The following is a 26,637-nucleotide window of genomic DNA, read 5'->3' as shown; positions in this document are numbered from 1 at the left end:
TGTGTTTTATGATTATGGTAAATGATGATTGCATGTGAATTATGATTCTGGTTTATGATGGTTACATGTGATTTATGATTTTCATCTGTGACGGTTATGTTTTGGGATAACCTTATGAGATATTTTTATACATGCTTACTTGGTCAAACTACCAATGATGTATGATGTGAATTTATTTCAATTTATTTTAAATCTAATGGAAGTTATGTGCTTGGTAAAAGAATGCATGAAATTGCCGGTTGGGTGATTGAAATCGACTGCAAGAATTTGCAAAAACAAAAGGAATTGGAAGATGCACCAATATACCAGTAAACCATTGACGAACAAGGCCATTATGTGGCACTCATACCTAATAGTTTCCATTAATTTCCATCAGCATGCTATGGCCGGTATAATGGTTTTAAGCTAGGTATATGCCTTCGTTTTTGTATCTTCCGATGCGAAGAATCCTTGCCAAGTGATGGACTACCCAAGATAATGATGCGAACAGAACTTAGAAGGTGAGTTACTTTACGAAAGGGGTGACCGAAATGATCGAGGGATTGTGTAGTAGAGAATTGCAGGCCGAGGATGGATTTGTTTTGTTCATTAGCATTGCCGGATGGAATCAGTTGCACACTGGGATTGTGCCCTAGAACAATGAACCTGTAATTTTTCACTGAGAGGACATGTGGTGCAAGATTATAGTGTTGGAAATTGGATGCAGTTTGACCGTGGCAGTGGATTCTAGACTTCCTCACAAGGAGCTGAACCCTGGTATTACTTGAGGGTGGAGGTGTAAGCCTCTGGTCTCCCTTATTCCGGATGCAGGCATCGTATCTTTTTAATTGCTAGTTGAGAAAATGTGTATATTCCTATATTATTGTAAATATTGTATCAAGATGGATTTATAAAGCTCCATAGATAGTATGGTTAGTTTCTCGTTGAAGAAAATGTGTATGTGTATATGTGGATTGTAAATATCGTAATGATCTATGTTATCAAGCTCTAGTAAATGGTATGTTTGTCATGTTTTATCAGATGGTCATTGTAAATACTGCAACGAGCTATGTTATAAAGCTCCATGGGCAGTATGTTTTGTTTTCAACAGTCTTGTTCGTTATAAGTGTCATTGAACACTGAGGATGATGTACCCCTAAGGGGGAGGGTTATGTAACAACCCTGGCAAAATTCCATGTAAAATTATATAAGGCCACAGTGATGGGACATGTATTCCAAGAATGTTGGGAAAGAGATCCTAGTGGGCATTCATTTGGTTGTTTATGACTAAAGTGTAGTGCCCACTCTAATTTCATGACCCTAATATGCCATTATATTGGATACTTTATTCTTTGAGGACCTCAGGTTGAGGAATCCGGACACATAACTCTATTATTAGTGATTGTGATGTTTATGTATGTTCTCCATTGACATTATGGTGATGATAGTGTTAGTGGTTAGGTATGTTCTAACATTAATTGTTATGCACGTTCTCTATTGATATTATGATGATTGTGGCATAAATGGTTATGTTTGTTCTCTATTGAATTTATGATGATGATAGCACTAAAGGATATGTATGCTCTCTATTGATATCATGATGATGACAGCTTTGATGGATAGGTATGTTGTCTATTGATGTTATGATGTTGATAGCTTTGATGGATATGTATGTTTCCATTGATGTTATGATGATGATAGCCATGATGGATGTGTCCCCTATGTTACCTACTTGCATTAATTCTGGTTCACAATGAACAATGATGCGAATGACTTGGTGATGTTAATGATGCTATTATGACAATGACTAACACTAAGGAACCTTGTTACTGATGATTATTGAGTATGGCAGGAAACCATCAGAGGCATTCACATATGATGAGTTGATGACACCTGGTTTGATGAAAATTTATATTATTTTATCTTTGAAATTCTAAGTCGATTTTGAAACCTACCATATATGTTTAACTATATTCTGATGATATGTTAATGGTTGCAGGCACATATTAGTTGCTTGACCGAATGACTCACATATGGGTTATGGGGTTGTACAGATGGATGGAACTACATGGGAGGGGTGGGACAGTGTCCCTGATCTCACCCACTAGCACTCCCACCGTGACTTGGGCTGGAAGGGTTGAAACACCTTCGCCTTGAAGATCACGATGCCATGAGGGTAGTTCCCAAAGTTGGGTCACTCATGAGGATTTTACCAGGGGGCGCGCATCAATGTGGATTCCTCGATCCCCGACACTATTAGTCTCACTATAGCAGGCAACATAAGAGATGATAGTAGTCTATGATGTTGCACCTATATTTCCCCTGCTAGCAGCTAAATGCACTTGTTCCTTGTATGTACCTGTACCATACCTCGTTGACATAAAAGTTTGTTTATACTGAATTTTCCTGTCTTTCTTTGGCTTTGCCTCCAGCTTGAAAGAACTCTTGGAACTCCTAGAAGAACAATGTCACATTTCCATGCATTTTCACCCCAAAGGATCTCTAGCCTTGTAAAAGCAGCCAAAAAACCATCAATGGACATTGGAAGAATATCTTCAAGCTCAACCTTCTTTGTTTCATTGTCTTCTTGAATGGCAATGACCAAACCTGTTGCCAATATACCATCTCCACCATATTTTTCATTTAACTGAAAACCCTCAAATTCACCAGCTTCTGTTCCTGTGTTCTGAACAAGGGAAGTTTTTTTTTCTTCATCAAACTCTCCATTAATAACCTTGGGATATATTTCAGATTCAGTTGTAGAGAGTTTTCCTGAAGTCTCAACAATGCTTCCTACACATAACTCTTGAAAACGTTCTGTTGTTTGAATACATTCCTCTGCCACATTGAGATCCTCATCAGGATGTGGCAGAACATCTGAGTTCCCAATCATTGGAAGAGGCTCATTCTATGTTCAAAGTTCATTACGAGCTTTCAAGTTAGGCATGGGCAGCATACCCTAGCTATTGGAAGCACCCAAATCCTTTTCAGCAGATGGCACATGTTTCTTCAGAATCCCTGGCATTTCTAGTCGAGAAAATGCAGTGCCCTGATTTAGAAGACCTTTATTCTGGAAAGCAGATTTAAAATCAGAGACTCTCATGGTTGGTTCGGAAGAAAAACCACGTATTGCCAGATCCAGGACTCTGGTGGTGTCATGTCTCAGATCTAGGCTCTCGCCGTGTCACATGTTTCCAGATTACACGCATTTGATTTCGTTTTTTTTTTTAAGGCCAATATTTATTGAAATATGTCAAATCTTGCAAGTTATTGAAATTTTATTCTATTTAATGGCTTAGAACTGTGCCAGATTCGATTTTCCTGGAACAACTTCGAATTCAAATTCTTCGAGGACTCTGCACAGTTCAAACTTTGTTGCCTTCTCAATCACAACTGAACAGAAGTTAGGGAGACAAATCTTCATTTGGTCTTCTGTTGGAATTCCGGCCTAAATACTTCAGTGTCAGATATCAATTTGATTGTATAGGAATTGTATTCAGATAAACAGCGTGGTAACATCGTAAGGTTACCCACAAACAATTGATATGGAGTTTCAACATAGGAGTCATCGACTTCCTTTTTCTTGGATATTACTCTTGCTGGAGAGTTGACAATCATATCCCGTCCATCCAAGTCATAGCCTTGCAATTTTTCAATGGCTGACTTAGCTTTTGTAACCCTGCTCATTGTGACAAAATCAAATCCTCTACTTATCCCACTTTCCTCGTTACAAACAATCTCCACAGACTCCACGGTTCTGAATTCTTGAAACAGCTGAGTAAGTTGTGCATGGTCACAGGTCTGAGGGAGATTGCCCCCATAAAGTTTAGTTCTTCTACGTGGTAACTCTTCTTCATTTTTTGGTTGTTTCTCCTTATTTGTTTCTTCTTCCTCTGGTACTGATTGTTTCGTAATTTGTGTTTCTTCTTGAGTTATTGCTGTTATTCTGAATACCTTTCTTCGCACAACAACATGGGAGCATTGGAGAGAGCAATGGGTTCACGCTGATAGTTCCACAGAGGAGAATCTCAGAGGAAGAATAGTGCTTTGGTGATTGTGGAGTACTAAAGAAGGTATGTTTTTGGCAGCATCTTTTCATTAGAACTCACAAACCTTTTGCATCATAAACTAGGAAAATGATAAGGAATTGTAATAAAACCTGTGAGATTAATGTGCAAAATGAAAACACTGACAATTTTCATTTTCTTATGCAGGAAGAAGGAAAAACGAAAAACTGTCATTCCAATGGAGACGACAAGGACGGGTTAACCGCTGTCCCTTTGACGAGGAACCGTATGCAAACAAGGCAAGACAAATCAAAGCGAATCAGCCCTGGAAAGGAAGTGGAGATATCGGCTCGGTGCAAGAAAGAAAAGAGATAACTGAGGACTAACGGTTCGGCGAATCCCTCAGGATCCTTTGATCCTAAGGGATCACTGCTTTAACTATTTTTGCACCTAGACATCTCCGCCTTCACCATTATAAAAGGGGAAGCACTATTAGCTCGACGGGTCTGTGGAGTCTGTTATGTTTTATGTAATTTCTCTTAAGATTGAAACTTTGATCATCGAGTATCATTGAGAGCTGATCTATTGTAATTCCGTCTTATTCATTAAAACAAACTCGATTGCTATTTCATCTCTAAGTCTAAAATAACTTCAAGCAGTGTACCCCTGGAGGCTAAGGGCCAGCCCTGGAGGACACTTGCTCCTATACTATTACATTTGGTTTATGCATGATTTGCTTATCAGCGTTATTTGGTAATCTGATGTGTTTTGTTCATTTACATCACATGCTCTATTATGTTTAATTTACTGAGGTTTCTAAGGACAAAACTACTGTATTAACTTTGCAACATATCATTGTTCTTTAATTGTTGATATAATACTGCCGGTCTTTACAGAATACTGTTGATGTTTAATTACAGAGTATCTGTGCTATACACTTATTTCATTGGTACTACTGAACTCATCTTAGGGATTATGTTCTTTGCGATTGTTGAATCTATAGACATTGTTGTTCCATTCTGAAATACAGTCGTAATCTTTATAACTGAGATTGATAACTAGTTTACCAAGATCAGGTTACTATTCAGGTGTGCCATGTGCATATCTGGTCTTCAAGCGTTGTTTTATAGTCTAGCATTAATCAATGTTGTTCCATTTTTGTGTGTTGTTCAATTCGTCCTTAAAAGTGAAGGATTTCCATTTGATTCCTGTAGGTCACGATTACTGTATTTGATCTTATAGATTAAGGTGTTCCTGCTTGTTAGACTTAATTGTTGTTACAATTTCCTGTTTGTTGTTCCATTTCAGGTTTGCTGTTCTATTTCTTATTTGTTGTTCCATTTCTTATCTGCCGTTCCATTTCCTGTCATTTGTTATTTTGGTGTGAAGAACGATCTAAGGCTGTAGTGAGCATTGACATTTACTGTCCGGCTCCCAGATCCACGATCTGTTCTCTGATTTCCTTTAGTTCCATCAGTTTACAAAGGGATGAGTTACTGCTACTGAACCCTTGACTGATAAATTGCTTAGTTTTATGAATGTGTGGTTTAATATTTTGAAGTAGTTTGCTGTAAACAAGCATCCGTTTACTCTTGTATTTTTTAGCACTATACTACTAGCATTACTTTGGAAAATGATAGCCTCAGACTGAGACACTCTTTGAAATAACAAAATGTTCCTGGATTGACAAATTAATGTGAGGTAATTAGAGGTGAAAGAGACCCTTTTTATAGCTCGACATTTTGGCATCGTTGTAGGGGAAAGAGTGTAGCCATTTGTTATTTTTCAGAGTAGTGAAAGAACCTGCTAGGGAAGAATTGGGTTTTAAAAATGGAATGTAAGAACCTACCTGCGGAGCATGTAATAGCCCTACTCCTTTGCCCACTTTCCTACAGATTTGCTGTTGTTCTTTTTGGGTAGAATCTAGCAGTTGATTTGTGTGCATGACTAAGCAGAAAAAGCCAGAAAAGAATTCCAAACCTCTACCCAAGCCAGAAAAAGCTAAGGGGCCGGTGACCCTTGGCTGATCAACCTTCATAGATGCAATCTTCAACAAAGAAGAATCTCAGCCTTCAGTAGGACCCAGAAAAGTTATTTCTAGACAGCCTACTAGTTCCCTTCAGGCCACAGGATCACCATCTGTTGCCTTTGCTGAGGTGCATAGTCAAACTGAAGAGTAGGACTTTCAAGAAATTGAAAATTCTACTCCATAACTATTGCAAGAAGGGAATTTCAGCAATATTTGTGAAGGAGGAGGAGTGACAGGGGAAACTGAGGAACCGAGGTCTCCTCTTGGGGCAACTCAGCCATTGAACAACCCAGAAAAAGGAAGTGCTTAAAAAATCATTGTTGAAGAAACTCAATCTCCTCAGACATTAGGCACTCTCATTATCCTAGATAGAGGAAGTGCTATTAAAACCATTCCTGTTAAGTCCATTCCCTCACAACCTAGGAATACCCTCCTAGATATCCCATAAGGTTATTGGCATATATTCGACCAAATGGCTCAAAACTAGCCAAACACCCAAACCTCTACATTACAATACCCCATAGTGGATACTGCAGCAAATGCGCTTATGAAAGCAATCCCTCTTCAACATATCCCTACATTCCACGGTCTTACATCAAAAGATCCAGATGCATTTCTATTTGAGTTCGATGTGTTGTGTAGGGGATATGATTACACCACTGACCCCCATAAATTGAAATTATTTCCCTATACATTAAAAGGAGCTGCCTTAAGATGGTTTATGGGATTAGGTGGTGGGGTTATAAATAACTAGGATCAAATGAAAGAATCTTTTCTAAAAAAATATCAGGACTATTGCAGGTCTAGAGAACTGAAGGACGAAATATTCTAGATGGTAGCTAGACCAAATGAAACATTAGAGGGGTATGTGGAACGTTTTCAGTATAATCTTCAAAGATATCCTTATGCATCACTACCTTTACCTGATAATTTGTTAAAAACAACATTAATTAGGGGCATGAAGGAACAATGGATTGAAACATTAAACATTATGGGAAAAGGAGATATCTATCAGGAAAAATTTGTTGACATTATTGATTTATGTATTAGGAGCTCGAGAGGCAGCACAAGATTAAAACCGACACAACATGATCGGTTTGTAAGAGATGATAAGATTTCGACAGAAGGAGTAATGTGTGCATAAATTGGAAATTTATTGGAAAATTTTAAAACTGATATACTAGGGACACTAACTACAGAACATGATATTATGCAGGCTAAACAGAAGCAAATGGAGGCAGAGTAGAATTTGGCAATCTTTTGTCCCCACTGCAGGAAGAAACATAGCCATAAGGAATGTCCACTGGATTCAATCCAAACATGATCCATCTGCACAAAATATCACCTTATAGAGAGCTCTCCCTCACTTCCCGGATTAAAAGCAGTATATAAGGAAGCAGAAGAAGAGCCAAAATCGGTGTATATACTCAACCAACGCCGTAAGTGGCAACTGCGACAGTCTGGTATGTTTTTGGACCCAACTTCTTCTTTTCAGTCTCCACAGTATAATGCTCAACAATATAATATGTGGAAAAATCAACCTCAACCTTCATTTCCAAATTGGTCACCACAGTCGTTTCCTTCATCAACCCCGTGGCTGAGTCAGGCAAGCCAATCTAGTTGGCAGAATTTTCCCTATGCCCCACCATATTGGCAAAGTAATGCATACCTAGCACAATGGACGCCCCCTACTGCACAAAGTTCAGCCTAGCAGACAAACTGGCAAAGACCGATGCATCAGCCAGTAGGAACCATTATGCTCCCTCAACCTACACTGCCAGCCCTACAACAAAATCCCTAGTCTAATTTGAGACCGCAACTACCAGCCCAACCCAGACCCAATCCAAATAACAGACCTGTCCAATTTGTCCAAATAGTAGAAACATCAGAAATAGAAGCTGATCTGAGGGAGTGTAATGATCTTCAGCTAAGATCTGGGTGTATTATTGAAACTGAGGGAGATAAGACAGCCCATGTTGAAAATCAGTTACCCAGAGAACACCTGTCACAAGAAGAAGATGTGAAAAAACAACAAACTCATAACCAAGCAACCCCATCTTCTCCCCCGTTCCCAGAATGATTAATCATACCTCGACTTACACAATATCCTGATTTTGACATTCTGGGAGAATTACAAAATTTGTACATAAAAATTCCATTCCTCCAAGCCATTCAAGACATCCCGATATATGAAAAGACTATCAAAGAATTGTGTGTAAAGAAATCAAGGAGGAATATGGAAAATAATCCAAGAGTCTAAGTAGTTGGCACTCTATCTGACTTATTATCAGGAAAAGAAACACCCATTAAATAAGAATACCCAGGAAATCCAATAGTCACCGTACAAATTTATGGTCAAACCTTCCCTAATTCCTTAGTGGACCTAGGAGCTGCAATCAACATCTTAACAACTACTACTTGCCAGAAGCTAGGCATTACATCTATAGAACCCACCTCTACCTTATTAGAACTAGCTGACCGATCTGTGGTTAGGCCAGAGGGCACACTACATGATGTCATGGTATCTATTGACTCCTGGGAATATCCGACCGATTTTTTGATAATAAATCCCAAAAGCCGACATGATGGACACCCATTGATTTTAGGTAGACCTTAGCTTTCAACTGAGGATGCCTGTGTTGGCTGCCGACAAGACAATATGACCATAACAAGGGGAGCCAATATGAAGAACTTAGCCTTATATCCTCCAGCACAGCCAAGTGTCACAATGATCAAAACTAGTAAGCACCCTGTATCATACCTTACTGACAACATTAGATCTCCATTAACAATACAAGAGGCACTTGATTTTAAAGACCAGACAGAGGACAATGCCATTAATAAATTTATTAGTCAAACTGAATTCAGATCTCGTACACAGTGTCACATGATAGAGGCAGCATTCGATAACGAATTAGAAGATCCTCTCAAAGATCCACATGATCAAATAATACCTGTTACCTCTGTTGCAAATAGTAAAGTTGTGGAAATCGAACCGGGAAAAACCTTAAACATTAATGCCAACCTCACCTCCGAACAAGAGACGAAGCTCATCCATTTGTTGAGGAAATATAAAGAAGCATTTGCATGGGACTACCCTGATATGAAAGGAATTGATCCCCAATTATGTACACACCACATTTACATAGAAAAGGATGCGAGACCTGTTCGCTAGCCTCAAAGGAGACTTAATCCTCATCTAAACGATGTGCTAAAAGTTGAACTTCAAAAACTTTTAGATGTCAATTTCATCTATCCTATCTCCAATAGTAAATGGGTCTCTTCGCTTGTGGTGGTACCAAAAAAGAATGGGAAATGGAGAATTTGTGTGGACTACAGAGAACTAAATAAAGCAACACAAAAATACCACTTCCCTCTCCCATTCATCGACCAAGTATTAGACACTTTGGCAGGAAAGAAATTCTTTTCTTTCTTGGATGGCTTTAGTGGATACAATCAGATTCAGATTGCTCGTGAAGACCAAGACAAAACCACTTTTACTTGTCCTTGGGGAACATTTGCCTACAGAGATTCTACCTTTTGGCTTATGCAATGCTCCTGCCACATTCCAAAGGGCTGTCCTCAGCGTTTTTGTAGACTTAATAAATGAATGACTTGAAGTATACATGGATGACTTTACACAGTACGAAGACGCTTTCAATCCAACATTGGATACACTGGAAAAAGTCCTACAATGTTGCATTGCTACCAGGCTTTGTTTAAGCCATGAAAAATGCTATATGATGATGACTGAAGGACTTATTCTAGGACACTATATTTCAGCAGCTAGCATTCAAGTAGGCCCAACCAAAATCCAATAATTTTGCTTATTCCCACTCCTACCACTCAAACGGAGGTACGCAGTTTTCTTGGATTTTCTGGTTATTATAGGAGGTTTATAGAACATTTTTCTCATATTGCTGCACCTCTGTATGCACTAACTGGTAACGTTGATTTTCTTTGGATAGAAAAATGTGAACATGATTTCCAGGATCTGAAGAAGCTTGTATCCACAGCCCTAGTCCTTCGAGGACCAAATTGGGATTTTCTATTTCAGATATCATTTGATGCCTCAGATACAGCCATTGGAGCAGTCCTTGGGCGAGAAGAGGATAAAAAACCATGTGCAATTTATTATATCAGCAAAAATTTATCCCCTGCTGAATTAAATTACATTGTTACTGAAAAAGAATTTCTAGCTGTAATACATGCTGTCAATAAGTTTAAACATTACATTACTGGATATCCTGCTATCTTGTATACAGATCATTCTGCCATCAAATATTTAGCAAACAAGCCTATCACAAATGGCAGAATAACTAGATGGCTGATTTTATTACAGGAATTTGATATTACAATCAAGGATCGACCTGGAAAAGAAAATCCTGTAGCCGATTTTCTCTCAAGAATGCCAAAGCCAATCGATGCAGCAGCAGTTGAAGATCAATTTCCGGACGAGCATTTGTTTGTTGTTGCTATTCAAACACCCTGGTATGCTGATGTTGCCAATTACCTAGCAGTAGGTAAACTACCGAAACATCTAACCCCTAATGAGCAGAAACAGATTGTTCAGAGGAGTGCTCGATTCTCGTGGGTTGAAGGCTACCTATTCCACACAGGGGCAGATATGCATATCAGGAGATGCGTTCAAGAGGATGAAATCTTCGACATTTTAAAAGCCTGCTATGACGGACCATGTGGTGAACATTTTGCCGATCGCAGAACTGGACATAAGGTGCTATAAACAGGGTATTATTGGCCTACAATTTTCAAAGATGCAAAGAAATTCGTCCAAGCTTGTGAGAGTTGCCAGAGAGCAGGACACCCTGGTCATTCCAATGAGATGCCCTTGAACCCACAATTAGTCATTCAACCATTCCAACGATGGGCCCTTGATTTCGTTGGACCAATTAACCCACCCTCAAACCAGAAAACATATATTTTGGTGGCAACAGAATATGTCACCAAATGGGTTGAAGTAGAGGCATTTCCGAGAGCTACAGAAGATTCTGTTATACAGTTCTTGTTCCATATATTTGTGCGTTATGGCCTTCCAAGAGATATAATTACAGACGGTGGACCATAGTTTGTTGGGAACAAAGTAGCTGCAACACTAAAAAACTATCATGTCCAGCATAAAATCACTACTCCATACCACCCGCGGGGAAATGGTCAGGTAAAAAGCAGCAATAAAATAATAGAAGCAATCCTAACAAAAACAATTGCATCACATAGATGTGATTGGGCTGCCAGACCACCAGAAGCACTGTGGGATTACAGAACAACATGGAGAAGTACCACTGGTTACTCACCTTATCAATTAGTGTTTGGAAAGCAACCCATTTTTCCCATAGAATTTGAAATCCAAACATTGCGAACAACACAAGAAATTGGCTTAGTTCTAACTGAGGCACAGATCAATCGATTACAGCAGATCAATGAGCTCGATGAAATCAGGGTCTCTGCACTCCAAAAAACTGCACTTATCCAACAACAATGAGCTAAATGGCATGATGCTCTCATTAAAAATGAAGTCTTCCACGAAGGAGATTGGGCACTTCTGTATGATTCCAGGTTTCAAGACTTTCCCAGGAAACTCCAGACTCGTTGGTTGGGACCATACGAAATCCAGAAGGTACATGACAATGGTACTCTTACTCTAATCACTATTGATGGTTCTGGATATGCCTTCATGGCAAATGGCCACCAAGTTCATCTTTATCGCAAACCACTCACTCGGGAATCCTTCTGTCAGTAGCTACGCCAAGACGTTGATATGGAAATTTTGGGGGAGGGAGACAAGCCTTCTTCACCTGTGATTCATTAAGTAATTTATTTCTTTTCACAGTTGTACATAATTTTTTTTCTTTTGTTGAATCATTTTTGTATATATCTGAATCAACACTTTGCCGTTACTTTTCGAAGCAGCAGCAATTTTATTATTTCTGTTGTTCCTTTTTCAAAAGAACAGTACCTTTTGGATCAGCTGTCATTTTTCTTTAATTTTGTTCCTTTTCTTTATTTTTACTTTCTGTTGTTCCTTTTCCAAAGGAACAACACTTTTGCTTTTTGCTATTTCTTTTCCAAAGGAAAGGCACTTGGGTGTTTTGCTGTTCCTTTTTCAAAGGAATCGCATTTTCAATTTTTTCTATTCCTTTTCCAAAGGAACGACATTTGGGTGTTTTGCTATTCCTTTTCCAAAGGAACAACATTTTCAATTTTTGTTGTTCCTTTTCCAAAGGAACAACATTTCTATGTTTTGGTGTTCCTTTTCCAAAGGAACATCATTTTTGATTTTTGTTGTTTATTTTCCAAAGGAACGGTATTTCTGTGTTTTGTTGTTCCTTTTCCAAAGGAACAACATTTTCAATTTTTGCTGTTCCTTTTCCAAAGGAATGGCATTTCTGCGTTTTGTTGTTCATTTTCCAAAGGAACAACATTTTTTATTTTTGCCGTCCTTTTTCCAAAGGAACGACATTTCTGTGTTCCGATGTTCCTTTTCCAAAGGAACAACATTTTCGATTTTTATTGTTCCTTTTCCAAAGGAACGGAATTTGTGTGTTTTGTTGTTCCATTTCCAGACGTTTTCGATTTTTTTTGTTCCTTTTCCAAAGGAACGACATTTGTGTTTTCTGTTGTTCCTTTTTCTAAAAGGAACACACTTGTATTCTTTTGCTCTTCCTCTTTGAAACAGCAACATCCTCGTATTTCTTTTACTTATGCTTTCTCCCCTTGCTGTTCTAAATTAAGGATGCTTATTGTTCCTGTTCTTTCAAGTCTTTTGGAATACAGCAATGCACTTATACAATGGATACAAAATCGCAACATACTGAAATCACTGAATTATAAAATCGTTATTTTTATAAGAAATTACTCTGAATTGGTAAAAGGACAGAGGGAAGGACACACGTACCCATTATCTTTTGTTGTCATTGTTCCACTGAATCTGCTCTGATTGGTTATCTTTATCATGTTGGTTCCCTTTAAATCCTCTTTGATTATTATTTAGGAAAAGGAGCAAAGGGTTTATATCTTCCTATTGAGATGTTAAGACTTCTTCCACCATTCCTACTCTTAAGGAGTGTTGAACCACCCTTTGTGTGTAAATGGGAAAGTACTTTATGAAAAAGAAAGAAAAAAGAGCAAACTGACTTGTTTATATAAGTTGTCAAATGCAGGATAGGGGGTGTCATCAAAGAGCCAGCCTACCATGATCATGAGGAAGAAAGTGAAGTGGCATTCCCACTATGGTAACCAAATGAGGGATATGGTCCAAAAGGTATATCAAATAAAGAACCCTTGGAACAGGAGGTCTCATCACGAGCTGGACTGCCCACTTTTCGCTCCTTCCTCGTGAATGGCATTATGGCTAACTGGTCACCCAGCCAACATAATGGCTTACATTTTGACATCACACAACATTTCCTAAGCATACACAAAGGATCATGGTTCCATGGGTGAAATAAACAACTCTGCCAAGGTTATGGACACCTGTCGGCAGCAGAGCACTGTTAATGGTATTGAAGTCATATTATTTACACCAATAGGTAGTTATTAGCACCCTTCTGTTTCTTATCCCTTAGTAATCAATCACATAAGAAGAATATATATTATTTCCCAAACCATATAATGCATGTAAATCTATTATCACCAATCATGACAGAATAATTGACAATGACCGCATGAGACTCTGTATCCATGGTAGATTTCCTATCCTCCCAGCCTCACATCATATCACAACAGTCTCTTATGTATTAAGCGATCCGACTCTACGCCTCTATTTCGGTAATCTGCTACTTTTGTAAACATGGCATATTGCCATACATTGTTCCTTTATGACTCTGCTTCAGAACAAAATGGCACGCCGCTCCTTTATTTGACAGTCGGGACAGCCTATCACATTGCGGGGGGGAGGTTAACCTCATCATTCCTTGGATTACGTGTTAGACCACTATTCGGGAAACTGCGTACTTGGGAATAGCATGGCTCAATGGTATACTATTTTTTATTTTTTGCATGACTTGTTGTTCCTAAGCCATTTCCATTGTATACTCTGCGGCATTAGATTTTGAGCAAGCCTTGCGTCTGTCAGCCTCTCTGTGTTTTAACAGCGTGAACAGCTGCCGTTCCATTGTCAAAATTCTGAGATTTTACAGCAAAACCATAAACATGGGAGGAAGATCGATTCGGAGAGAACCGCAGGTGTTAACAGTCTCTAATGCTGCACGGGAAATCCTGGCAAGAGCAAGGTGGCTAACTTATCTCAATCGCTTACAAGGATCCAACGAGACTGTAGGAATTGAATTTTTGCAGAACTTTCAAGAGGATCACTCCACAGTGAGGGGGAGACACATAGCAGTCACTGATGAAATAATCGCAGAAGTCTCAGGACTGCCAGCAGCTAGACCTGTATGGACGTTAAAGAAGGAGAGATTGCAGAAGATCATAGAAACCTTCCAGGAGGAAGGCCAGAGCCTGACAATTAGAGGAAATGGGGTCCTGCCAACAGCATTAGGAGAGCCGTGGGTGGAATTGGCAAAGATCATTCAAAGCCACATCACTTGTGAAGGCAGAAAAGACATGGTAAGACCACGACACCTTAAACTCTTAGTTGTATTAAAGCAAAAATGCTCTATAAATTTACCTGCATTTTTGAATTCACTACTTCATGACATTGCACAGAGCATAAAAAAGGCACAGCATGTGGAATCAATTATTAGTCATCATGGGTTGATAGGATTAATAGTCAGACATAGCATTATCCAGTAGCAGAGTAGATGGGAAGATATAATTGCCATGATAGATGGAGGATTGACCACACCATCCCCAAAACGTAAACATGCCACCAGTACACCTGAGCATCTAGAAAAACGAAGGAAATCGGTCTGTCTAGCACGGCTAAGAGGGAGGCTGGAGAATCCCCAAGGAGATACCAACCAACTGGTAGAGATAGAAGATACAGGGGATGAGCAACCCCCACGATTAGAAGGGGAAGACAATGAGAAAGGAATGTAGGAAAATGAGGAAGGAGAAATGGAGGAAGAAACTGAGCAATCTGAGCAGGAGGAGGAAACAGAACAGTAGGAAGGCAGCATAGTGCAGAATCCATTGAGAGAAGAGGAACTAGCCAAAATTATGGCCAATATGGGCGAATATGGCAAATCTTCCAGCCCATCAGATCTCCATTCTGAAGAAGAACCAAAAGAACACTCTGCTCAAGAGGGAAATGCACCTAAAGAATCACATGCAGAGGAGGTAGAAGAGGAGAGTCATCCTGTTCATGATGAAAACATGATAGGAGATGTAGAATAGGAACAATCTGTTCCTAGCCAGACGACACCAGAAGAAACTTCGGAAGAAGGGGGTAGAAAAGGAAGTCACCCAAGAAATAACAGAACTAGCTATGGTTCTTGCCCCGGAGCAGCCAGAGCAGAGCAACAAAGAAGCACCCCAGAGAGAAGATCAGGAAATTAATGCAGGTCATAGTCCAGGTCGCAGTGAACGGTTTGTTGTTCCTTCTAAGGAAATTGAGGAAATTAAGAAATTACGGGAAGAACAGCAAAGACTACTGAATGTAATAGTTCAGCTTCAACAGCAGATCAGGATTTTGAAAGCAAGGAAAAGGGTAAAAGGCACTTCGGGAAGGAAACATGCAACCACTCCAGCAAAACCCCTCAAGATAAAGGATCGCAAGACCAGAGTCCATCCTGTTGTTCAAAACCCTGTCGAAAAGCAGGTTGTTGTTCCAAATGTTGTTGAGGAACAGTTTGTTGTTCAAAATTAAAAGGAACAGCATTTGACTGTTACCCATGTTGAAATGCAAACGGATGATATATTGACCTGTGATAAATAAATTCAGACAGAGGCACCACCCTTGGGAATGATACGGGACATGAACGCAAGACAACGCAATAGGAAAATTTAGGTAAAACTCCTGGTCTCCACCGCCGCATGGGAAAGATATCCGAGAATGGTAACCCTACGAGAGGGTTTTACGTAAGCTCAACAAGTAGCAGAAAAGCTCATAGAGCAAACGGTCCCTTGAGAAAGGTATGAAGAGCTATAACAACAGCTTAGGAACATTAATCTATGTGAAAGCCGGGCCTTTGAAGGGTGGCAAAGGGAAGAAGAAAAAGTTGCGAAGGTAGCTCGTAGGTTAGATATAGTTATCAAGCAGATGGATACCTTATGTTCTTTATACAATGACGTCCTAGCATGTAGAGCCCATGCTAAGAATTATGCTTTGTTTTTAATGGAACGATATTTGCAATTGAAAATAAAGGCTGTTAAAGCAGGTGCTCCCATACAAATTAATAACATCGATGATTTTATAACTGTTGTAAGCACAACGGGGTAAAATTTCAAAGACTGCTATGTGAGTTTTATTTGCATAACCTTGTATTAGACGAGGAGACCGAGCTGAACCCTGGCCCTTTTGTTGGGGATATCCAGTTACAGGCATTTATTTCATTTGGGGTTAATCAAATTAAATGGCTTAAAGCCTATAATGCTTTCCAAAGGTAATAAAATGGATTATATTTGTGGGTAAGAGTTGAAACTAGGGATCTAGTATAGTTGTGGAGAGAACATAGGAACCTCATGAAGACTCTAGGTGTAATTGAAGCATTAGGACCCATTCATACATTGATCAATTGGCAGGGAATAGAATACATTTTCACTATCAAAGACCTTGCCATTGATGCGGCTAAATTTTGATATCAGATCTCTAATCCGAATATCCAACTCAGGGAAGCATTTAAGTATGAAAATTTTATGTTAGCTGCCAACCGCTTGCACCTCTATGGTGAAGTCATTTTGAGGGCAGGGCCATCCTGGTTAGGATATAGGTTCCGGAGTCCAATTATTTGGCACCTTGCACCTGGGTACCAAGCCCTGTATGAGATGCCTGAGGGTCAGACAGGCCATTTCTTTGAACACCTAGTTATGCATCATGGCTGTAGACCTCCACATGAGATTCCATCTCTAGCCTACTCTCTCACTGCCTTGCATGTCAACTACAATGTTTTCATGAGGGCATGAAAAAGGGTAAGTAGGGGGGTCTGTGGAGTACTAAAGAAGGTATGTTTTTGGCAATTATTTTCAGCATCTTTTCATTAGAACTCACAAACCTTTTGCATCATGTATTAGGAAAATGATAAGGAATTGTAATAAAACCTGTGAGATTAATGTGCAAAACAAAAACACTAACAATTGTCATTTTCTTATGGAGGAAGAAGGAAAAATGAAAAACTGTCGTTCCAAAGGAAAGGACAAGGACGGGTTAACCGTTGTCCCTTTGACGGGGAACCGTATGCAAACAAGGCAAAACAAATCAAAGCGAATCAGCCCTAGAAAGGAAGTGGAGATATCAGCTCAGCGCAAGAAAGAAAAGAGATAACTGAGGACTAACAGTTCGGCGAATCCATCGCTTCTTTAACTATTTTTGCACCTAGACATCTCCGCCTTCACCATTATAAAAGGGGCAGCACTGTTAGCTCGACGGGTCTATGGAGTCTGTTATGTTTTATGTAATTTCTCTTAAGATTGAAACTTTGATCATCGAGTCTCGTTGAGAGCTGATCTACTGTAATTTCATCTTATGCATTAATACAAACTCGGTTGATATTTCATCTCTGAGTCTGGAATAAATTCAAGTGGTGTACCCCTGGAGGCTAAGGGCCCAGCCCTGGAGGACACTTGCTCCTATACTATTACGTTTGGTTTATGCGTGGTTTGCTTATCAACGTTATTTGGTAATCTGATGTGTTTTGTTCGTTTACATCACATGATCTGTTATGTTTAATTTACTGAGGTTTCTAAGGACAGAACTACTGTGTTAACTTTGTAACATATCACTGTTCTTTTAAGTGTTGATATTAGACTGCCAGTCTTTACAAAATATTGTTTCTGTTTAATTACAGAGTATCTGTGTTGTACACTTATTTCATTGGTACTACTGAACTCATATTAGGGATTATGTTCTTTGCGATTGTTGAATCTATAGACATTGTTGTTCCATTCTGAAATACAGTCGTAATCTTTATAACTGAGATTGATAACCGGTTTACCAAGATCAGGTTACTATTCAGGTGTGCTGTGTGCATATATGGTCTTCAAGCGTTGTTCTATAGTCTAGCATTAATCGGTGCTGTTCCATTTTTGTGTGTTGTTCAATTCATCGCTAAAAGTGAAGGATTGCCATTTGATTCCTGTAGGTCATGATTAGTGTATTTGATCTTGTAGATTAAGGTGTTCCTGCTTGTTAGACTTAATTGTTGTTACAGTTTCCTACTTGTTGTTCCATTTCAGGTTTTCTATTCTATTTCTTATTTGCTGTTCCATTTCTTATCTGTCGTTCCATTTCCTGTCATTTGTTATTTTGGTGTGAAGAATGATCTAAGGCTGTAGTGAGCATTGGCATTTACTGTCCGGCTCCTAGATCCACGATCTGTTCTCTGATTTCCTTTAGTTCCATCAGTTTACAAGGGGATGAGTTACTGCTACCGAACCCTTGACTGATAAATTGATTAGTTTTCTGAATGTGTGGTTTAATCTTTTGAAGTAGTTTGTTGTAAACAAGCATTCATTTACTCTTGTATTGTTGAGCACTATACTACTAGCATTACTCTGGCAAATGATAGCCTTAGACTGAGACACTCTTTGAAATAACAAAACGTTCTTGGGTTGACAAATTAATGTGAGGTAATTAGAGGTGAAAGAGACCCTTTTTATAGCTCGATAGTGATTAAGATTGAGAAGATTGAGATGGGTGTTTTTTTTAGCATACAATAATATTAAGAAGCTACCATATCCTCAGCAGTAGTGTAACTATGAAGATAGTGCTCATCATTTTTAACTTCTCATGTAACGTGTATTATTCGGCAAACAATTTTGTACATTTCCTAATCTGTTTCCATGAACAATTTAGGTCTCCCCAATTCTGAATAATTATTTTGCATCTTTTTGCTAAAAATATGTTCATAACTTAAATTATTCTATAGATTTTTAATGCAAATTCCTTCTCTCTTTTTTTCATATCCAGGCTTCTTTTCTCTATGATTCCTTCTCTTCATTTCTGAAGTCTGACAGTTCAGATGGATCAATAATTAAATATCTAGAAAAATGGGCCCTTTCATTGATTTGAACTTTGTTTTCTTGAATATTTGTGAACAACTGGTTTGGTTTTATAGGCAGAATGATTTGTTTTTAAAAGAAGCAATTTTGAATATGGCTTAAAGTTTCTACCATAAGTCACTAGGGATTTTCCTTGATTAGTTTCCTTCAAAGTTCTTAACACACGGTTATTGAGCTAAATATTGTTCAAAGGGGCTACTTGAATTTAAATGGAAATAATTGAAGGCCTATGATTTGAATGGCACCATGGTTGATTCTCTAAGCTTGAATTTTCTTTCCCTTTGATGTTATGTGGCCCATTGCATTTATGTCCATTGACTACTTTAAGATCCTATTTTTGGTACCTAGAATAACATAGTGGCTTTGAACATAGCTTATGAACCCTGATTTTTAATGTCTCTTATTATCGCTAAAAATAAATCCCAAGCTATCTATTATATTCCCTATTTCAATCTGGTATGGTGATCCTTTGATTTAGAACACATATTTTTAATATTGATGAGTCTTACTTCCATTAGGGAGTTCTGGTATGTATGAGTCTATTCGTTTCCTCTCTAGATAAAGCTTTGAAATGAATATTGTTTTTGGGAATAATAGAATGTTAGTATTAAATAACACCCTTAATCGTTAAAAATCCTTTCTATGCTTTTAACTAATACATTCTGAATCTATATTATCTTGCTTCAATTCTCTACACCAGTGCTTTAGAGTTATCAACTGAAGCAATCTATTTTTGGTTTGTTCCTTGTACAAGTTTTTGGGTTGTTAGATGATAAATGAAAAAAGAAAGTAAACATATTATTGTTCAGACAACAAAGTAGTCATTGGGAGTGGTTATTAAAATATGATACAAACATTCTTCTTATTTTTGGAGTGCCTGAGGAAATAAATTTTGTATTGCAGAATGAAAATTTATATCAAAGCTTTTGTAAGTGATATCTCCTTTTAAGATGATGAATAGGAACTTGGAATGGGAATTTTGGTTCACTAATTTAAATATCCTCAACCAGTCTCTTTGATCAAGAATATGTTATTGCTACCAAGGGCAAGATCAACGTGCCTTAAGCTTTTATAGTCTGAAAATCATTGCTCTAAGGTATTTTCCTTCAAATATTTTAGTAACACGTGCTTCTTTTGAAATGATCAGTGTCAGCATGGAATTGTATGGTAAGTAACAGGTGTAATGCTATGATAAATCAGTTAATTTGTAAATTCAAAGCAATTACTTTGTGTGGACCTTGATATCATGTTTCCTGAATATATGACAGTCTAATATGTTTTGTTATTTAAATTTTTGTGCAAGTAAATCCACATATTAACATTTTACTCAAAGTTAAATTATGTAAACAAAAAAAAGGACTGGCATTATGAACATATTATGAAGGATGTTCATAACAGGGACAATTATTGGACATTACAGCTCAAGCTCATGTTCGAAGGAACTATACTAGAAAGACTTTCTTGAATATTCAAGAGGTTAAAGGAATGAAAATTAGAAGCATTAGATTTTATGACAATGTTTCATGAGGGCCTAATAGAACTAATTAGGTAAAAATAATAAAAATAATAATAATAAATAAATAAATTTGTTGAGAAAATTACTTAATCCAAAAGATGAAAACGATTTTGTTGACTGATTTTTAATAGCGAAAATTTGATTAAAAAAAAAAATCAGAGATACCTGTTACCAGAAGGTTAGCATGAGTTTCAGGAAGGGTTCCTAGGCTATGTGTCATCTTTTTTCCTTTATGTTCTAAGGACTTTGGGACGAAGTCCATTTTTAAGAGGGGGTGTATGTAGTGCCCACTCTAATTTCCTGACCCTAATATGCCATTATCTTGGTTACTTTATTCTTTGAGGACCTCAGGTTGAGGAATCCGGACACATAACTCTATTATTAGTGATTGTGATGTTTATGTATGTTCTCCATTGACATTATGGTGATGATAGTATTAATGGTTAGGTATGTTCTAACATTAATGGTTATGCACGTTCTCTATTGATATTATGATGATTGTGGCATAAATGGTTATGTTTGTTCTCTATTGAATTTATGATGATGATAGCACTAAAGGATATGTATGCTCTTTATTGATATCATGATGGACAGGTATGTTGTCTATTGATGTTACGATGTTGATAACTTTGATGGATATGTATGTTTCCATTGATGTTATGATGATGATAGCCATGATGGATGTGTCCCCTATGTTACCTACTCGCATTAGTTCTGGTTCACAATGAACAATGATGCGAATGACTTGGTGATGTTAATGATGCTATTATGACAATGACTAACACTGAGGAACCTTGTTACTGATGATTATTGAGTATGGAAGGAAACCATCAGAGGCATTCCTATATGATGAGTTGATGACACCTAGTTTGATGAAAATTTATATTATTATATCTTTGAAATTCTAAGTCGATTTTGAAACCTGCCATATATGTTTAACTATATTCTGATGATATGTTAATGGTTGCAGGCACATATTAGTTGCTTGACCGAATGACTCACATATGGGTGATGGGGTTGTACAGGTGGATGGAACTACATGGGAGGGGTGGGACAGTTTCCCTGATCTCACCCACTAGCACTCTCGCCGTGACTTGGGCTGGAAGGGTTGAAACACCTTCACCTTGAAGATCACGATGCCATGAGGGCAGTTCCCAAAGTTGGGTCGCTCATGAGGATTTTACCGGGGGCCGCGCATCAAGGTGGATTCCTTGATCCCCAACACCATTAGTCTCACTATAGCAGGCAACATAAGAGATGATAGTAGTCTATGACGTTGCACCTATATTTTCCCCTCGTAGTCACTGAATGCTTGAAGGGAAAGTGGTGTGGCACCCTTAGAACTTCAAGGGAATTTCTTGAAGGGCACGACCAACTTGGCGCCCTTGGCATCACAAATAAACTATTAGGTGTGGCACCCTTGGAACTTCAAGGGAAGTTCTTGAAGGGCACGACCAAACTTGGCACCTTTGGAATCATTAAAAATAAATTAAATAATAGATATAATCAAGGAATGAAAGCTATATAGATTTACATTAAGGGTAAATGATGTTAGAAACCGAGGTAATTAAATCAAAAATAAAACTTGCGTTAAGAGGATCATAGGAAGAAATAAAATAGATTACCTTAAAAACTCTACCCTTCCCATGTTACAAAATACTAGGAAGATTATGTGGTTTAATTAGGTGAAAAGGGGAAAGAGGGACATAATTGTAAGGATAAAGATTAATCCTAAACTAATTAAACCTACTTAAGCAAAGAGGAAGGTGAATTAAAATAAGAATAATAAATTAAATTTAGAGAAATGTAAAGAACCTCCATGTGGCAACAAACAACATAAGAATATCCATCTAAGAGATAACCTGAGTTAAATTAGGGAGTAGATAGGGGATCAAATCTTAACTCATTAGTTGACTTTAAGTAATGAACACAAATTAAGGAATAAAAAGCGGGGATAAAGAGACAACTAGGAGAAGAAATAGGAATCTTGTTAAGGTGAGGAAAATATTAGTTTTAAATAAAAATTAAAGTAAATAATTTTGGGAGACCCTTGATGAGAGAGTGACACATGGGTGGGTGAATAATCAAGCTATTGAATTATAAAAAAATAACTAATTATGCATGACATGACAAGTGTCACCTATGAGGACTCCTATAAAAGAAGGGGCAAGCCATGGGAGAAGGGACTTTTTGGGGGAACCCTATTGTTGGATGGATGAGACTATGTCAAAGCAGTGATTACAAAACTATAGTGAGTTTGGTGAGGTAGAGGATTTCAGAGAGGGGACTCTTGAGCCAAGGAGTGCTCTCCTCTACGAGCTATTGCATTCCTCCATTGTACAACCCCATTGTAGCTCGAGGGTCCGCGGGGAAGAAAAATACCCAAGAAGTAGGCTGGGAGGTTAACCGGTGGGTCATCGCATTCGGATCAAGTACATTGTCATTCACTCTCGAAGGTGACTGGCAAAAAGGGAAGACAAGTAACGACAAATCAAAGTTGAGTCTTGTCTTCTGGTGAATGGTACATGTGTGTTGCAATATTATTTGTATGATTTCTTTATGGCCTTAGTTAAATATATGTAAATCTTATGATATGTTCAGTGAAATGAATTTTAGGAATGTGTTAGACTATGTTGAATAAATTGAATTTCCAATGTTTTTCCTCTTCTGGTTGTATTTTATTGCTAAAAATATATAGTATAGGACTGGGCTTTACATAAAGGGAATTCGCAAAGGCAATGGTTAAGGCTTTGGAAAGGAAAGAGGCATTAATTGGAATTTATTTATGAAAATAAAGGAAATTATGAGAAAATGAAGGTGAAAGGTCACCGGTTGCATATGGGGAGGAAAATGAATGAAAATAATGGAAAATGAAGAAAACAAAGGCCTCATTCCTAAAAAGGCTTCTGAGGATCAAGGGAAAGACTTAGTCAGTGTAACCTTTTATCAGTTCAGTGTTCGGGATCTCTCATTTTTCTCTTTCTCTGATACTCTTGGATACTTAGAGTTTCCTTGGAGCACTCTTGGAGGGTCTGGCATACTTGAATTTTTGAAAAATAAGGCAAAGGAAGATTAGGAAAGCACAAGAGGGCATCATGATCAACAACTACATCATATTTTCTTGCAGGTATCGAGTTACTTGTATGATTTCTTCACTAGTTGGAACATGCATGCCATATGCATGTGGATTCTTAGTCATGACCTGTCACTAGCATGGAGGTTGCCTGGATTAACAGTGGGTTGCCTAGATTTTCCATTTCTTAGATAGTCATGATGATTGTGGGTTTTGTTATCACCAAAACATTGATCATCTAGCCTAATTTACTAGATGGATCGAAGTACACCATCTAAAGCCAATTTTACCATCGTAAAATTGCTTTCACTGTGAGAAATTACTTAATAAACCACCTTAGTTAAGTAATTTATAGTTAAAACCATGAAGAATAATTAAATAAATCACTATGTATTTGATTTTCTTCTAGGAATAATTAATTAAACCATTGTTTTATTATCATTCCTTGTCAAATTTGACCCAATCATGAAAAATAAACACAGACATCATTATTTGTCTTATTTTTCTCTAAGAATAATTAATTAATCACTAATTAATTATTATTCTTTGTTCAATTTGACTAAATCCCTTAGGAATAATTAAATAAATCCTTATTTCTTTATTATTCCTTAAATAATTCATTGAGATGATAAATAAATCATTTATTTATTTATTATTTCTAAATAGAAGTTTAAATACTTTTTCCTTCCTAAACATATATAATAAAATATTCCAAGTGGTTATTCCAAGAATGGGATGAATAATATTTTATTATTTCTCATTATTTGAGGATAACACAATATTTTGTTACAAATGGAAGGGTTTTCCATTCATTATTCATTTTTGATTATTTTGATTGTCGCACATAATATTTTTACTGGGTTTATGCATTATACATGAGAGATGCTCTACAAAAGCAGAAAACATTTGAGGATAGACAAGAGCCCATCCCATAGAGGGGGACTGGTAACATTTATCTATTCTCTTCACATGTCTTATTATAAAATTATTCTCTACATATCTGGCCTCCATTGGATAATTGGGGTTATTACTCTTTCTTTCATTATTTAACTATGATCGTACCATAGATTATAATTTTGGTAGGTTTTGTTTCTATCAATAGCTGTCGATCTATAATGTTTAGTAGTCATTTCTATTGATGAGATTGTTTGTCATCTACAATCTTAAGAGGGTTCTTTTTGTACATCATTGAGAAGAAAACACTACAACAAATTGGCGACTCCATTGGGTTTTATACTTCAGATCCAAAAACCTAGGTGACCTTCGGTTTTCAGCTTAGGGTTTCTTATTTCTTCAATTCTATTAATGTTTCCTAGTGTTTCAACCCTAGATCTCACAAATTTCTGACTTCTGCAAGCTTTCTGGTCATTTCTGTAGGTCACAGGAACCAACCGTGGCGAAGGCGACACTTTTTTCCGAAATTTGTAGACCGGGAGTCTTGGAATAGAAATCACATTTTTCAGCCCAAAAGGTGTGATCTACGCTTCAAAATGCATCTTTGAGCCCAAAAAGTGTGATTTCATCAAAAAACAGGTCAGAACCTGCGATTTCTGGGTTTTAGGGGTTTTCTCAGATTTGTTTCTGGGTTTTGCTGAGAGCTATCTGCTGGGTGTCTGACCTCTATCTCATCCCTCTTAGGCCTTTATCCGCTCTGATTTACTTGTCGAGGTTGAATTTAGCCTCCCCTAGGGCTTCTAGTACACTTCCATCTTTCGAGGAGGATTTTAGCTCAGTGAGAAGTTTGAGTTTCTGCGATGCTTATAGCCACATTTTCTATATTTGTAACCTTTTGTTTCAGATATGATAAGATAGGTTGCTACCATCCATAGTTTCACGTTTAAACTTGTTTGGTGATTCCCTTAGGGTCTCATTGGTCTACCTAAGTGTTACACCCATCTCCCTATCTTTTTGCAGTGATCTTCCCTCAAGGTTTTTGTTGTTGCTACACCACTTTCTAGTAGCTTAGTGTCACTTGATCCTAGTCACATCGACAATCAGATCTCTTGACCGTTTCAGTGTATCTCCCATCGGTTTAGCCACCAGGTAGTACAATGATTGCAAACCCAGTTTGGGTGGGGTTTAGTTAATTGTTTTGTTGTTTATCTTCTATTATTTATTTCAGTTTATTTGCAGCAAGAATTTTTTTTTTCATAAACATGATCTGGGCTTAATAAATTAATACACTTGCACACACAAGCACAACTTAAGTGAAGGGGGATTGGTTTACACCGCCAAGCCAAGACTTAACATAATAAATTTATCTCACTGCATCAGAGACAAAAGATATATTATTGATCTCCCTTCACCATTTCTTTGTTCTGTGTGTCCTTCCATCATTGCGCCACCAAGGTGTGCGTTGTGGAGACTATTAGGCCTTCACCCCTAGTTTCCACTTGCGTGTATTACTCCTCACCTTCTCCTTGTCCTTCTGTTTCCAAATCTGATTTCAAGCCTCCTTCACTGCATATCATCACCATGTCTAGACCCACAGCTGGTGCACGAATCCATACTGGTGGTGGCTTTGGTGTTATACCAGTGGTCACATCACGCAGAATAGTCTCAGTAACTGTTTCGATAGTTCCCATGCTCCCCTTTATGGTTAGGTTTAGTCTACCAGATATTAACTAGTTAATAAACGACCCCATACACCATGATGTTGATTGGTCCTCTATGTCGACTAAGCTTCCCTTAGATATCCCAAAGTTTGAGGGCATTGTTGGGGAGGATCCTACCAACCATGTTTGATCCTTCCACATGTAGTGTTCGTCCAACTCCATAACCGATGACTCCATTCGTCTTCAGCTCTTCCAATGCACACTCACTAGAGACACTGGAAAATGGTATGTAGACCAGCCCTCCACCTTTCATTCCATTTACGCGACGCTTGCTAAAGCGTTCT

At 37.9% G+C, this 26,637-nt stretch overlaps 1 pseudogene; it reads right to left on the bottom strand.

Annotated features, from left to right (window-relative positions):
* Positions 1-2,938: 2,938 nt before the first annotated feature.
* Positions 2,939-26,323, bottom strand: LOC149167528 (uncharacterized; annotated as a pseudogene).
* Between the last annotated feature and the right edge of the window lie 314 nt (positions 26,324-26,637).

Source organism: Pinus tabuliformis, chromosome 5_1 (genome assembly GCF_031772625.1).
Source record: "Pinus tabuliformis cultivar Carrire ecotype Pingquan chromosome 5_1, CPIR1, whole genome shotgun sequence".
NCBI classification, from domain to species: domain Eukaryota; kingdom Viridiplantae; phylum Streptophyta; class Pinopsida; order Pinales; family Pinaceae; genus Pinus; species Pinus tabuliformis.
Note: the sequence above shows the minus strand (reverse complement) of the source record. Positions and strands in the feature narration are given on the sequence as shown.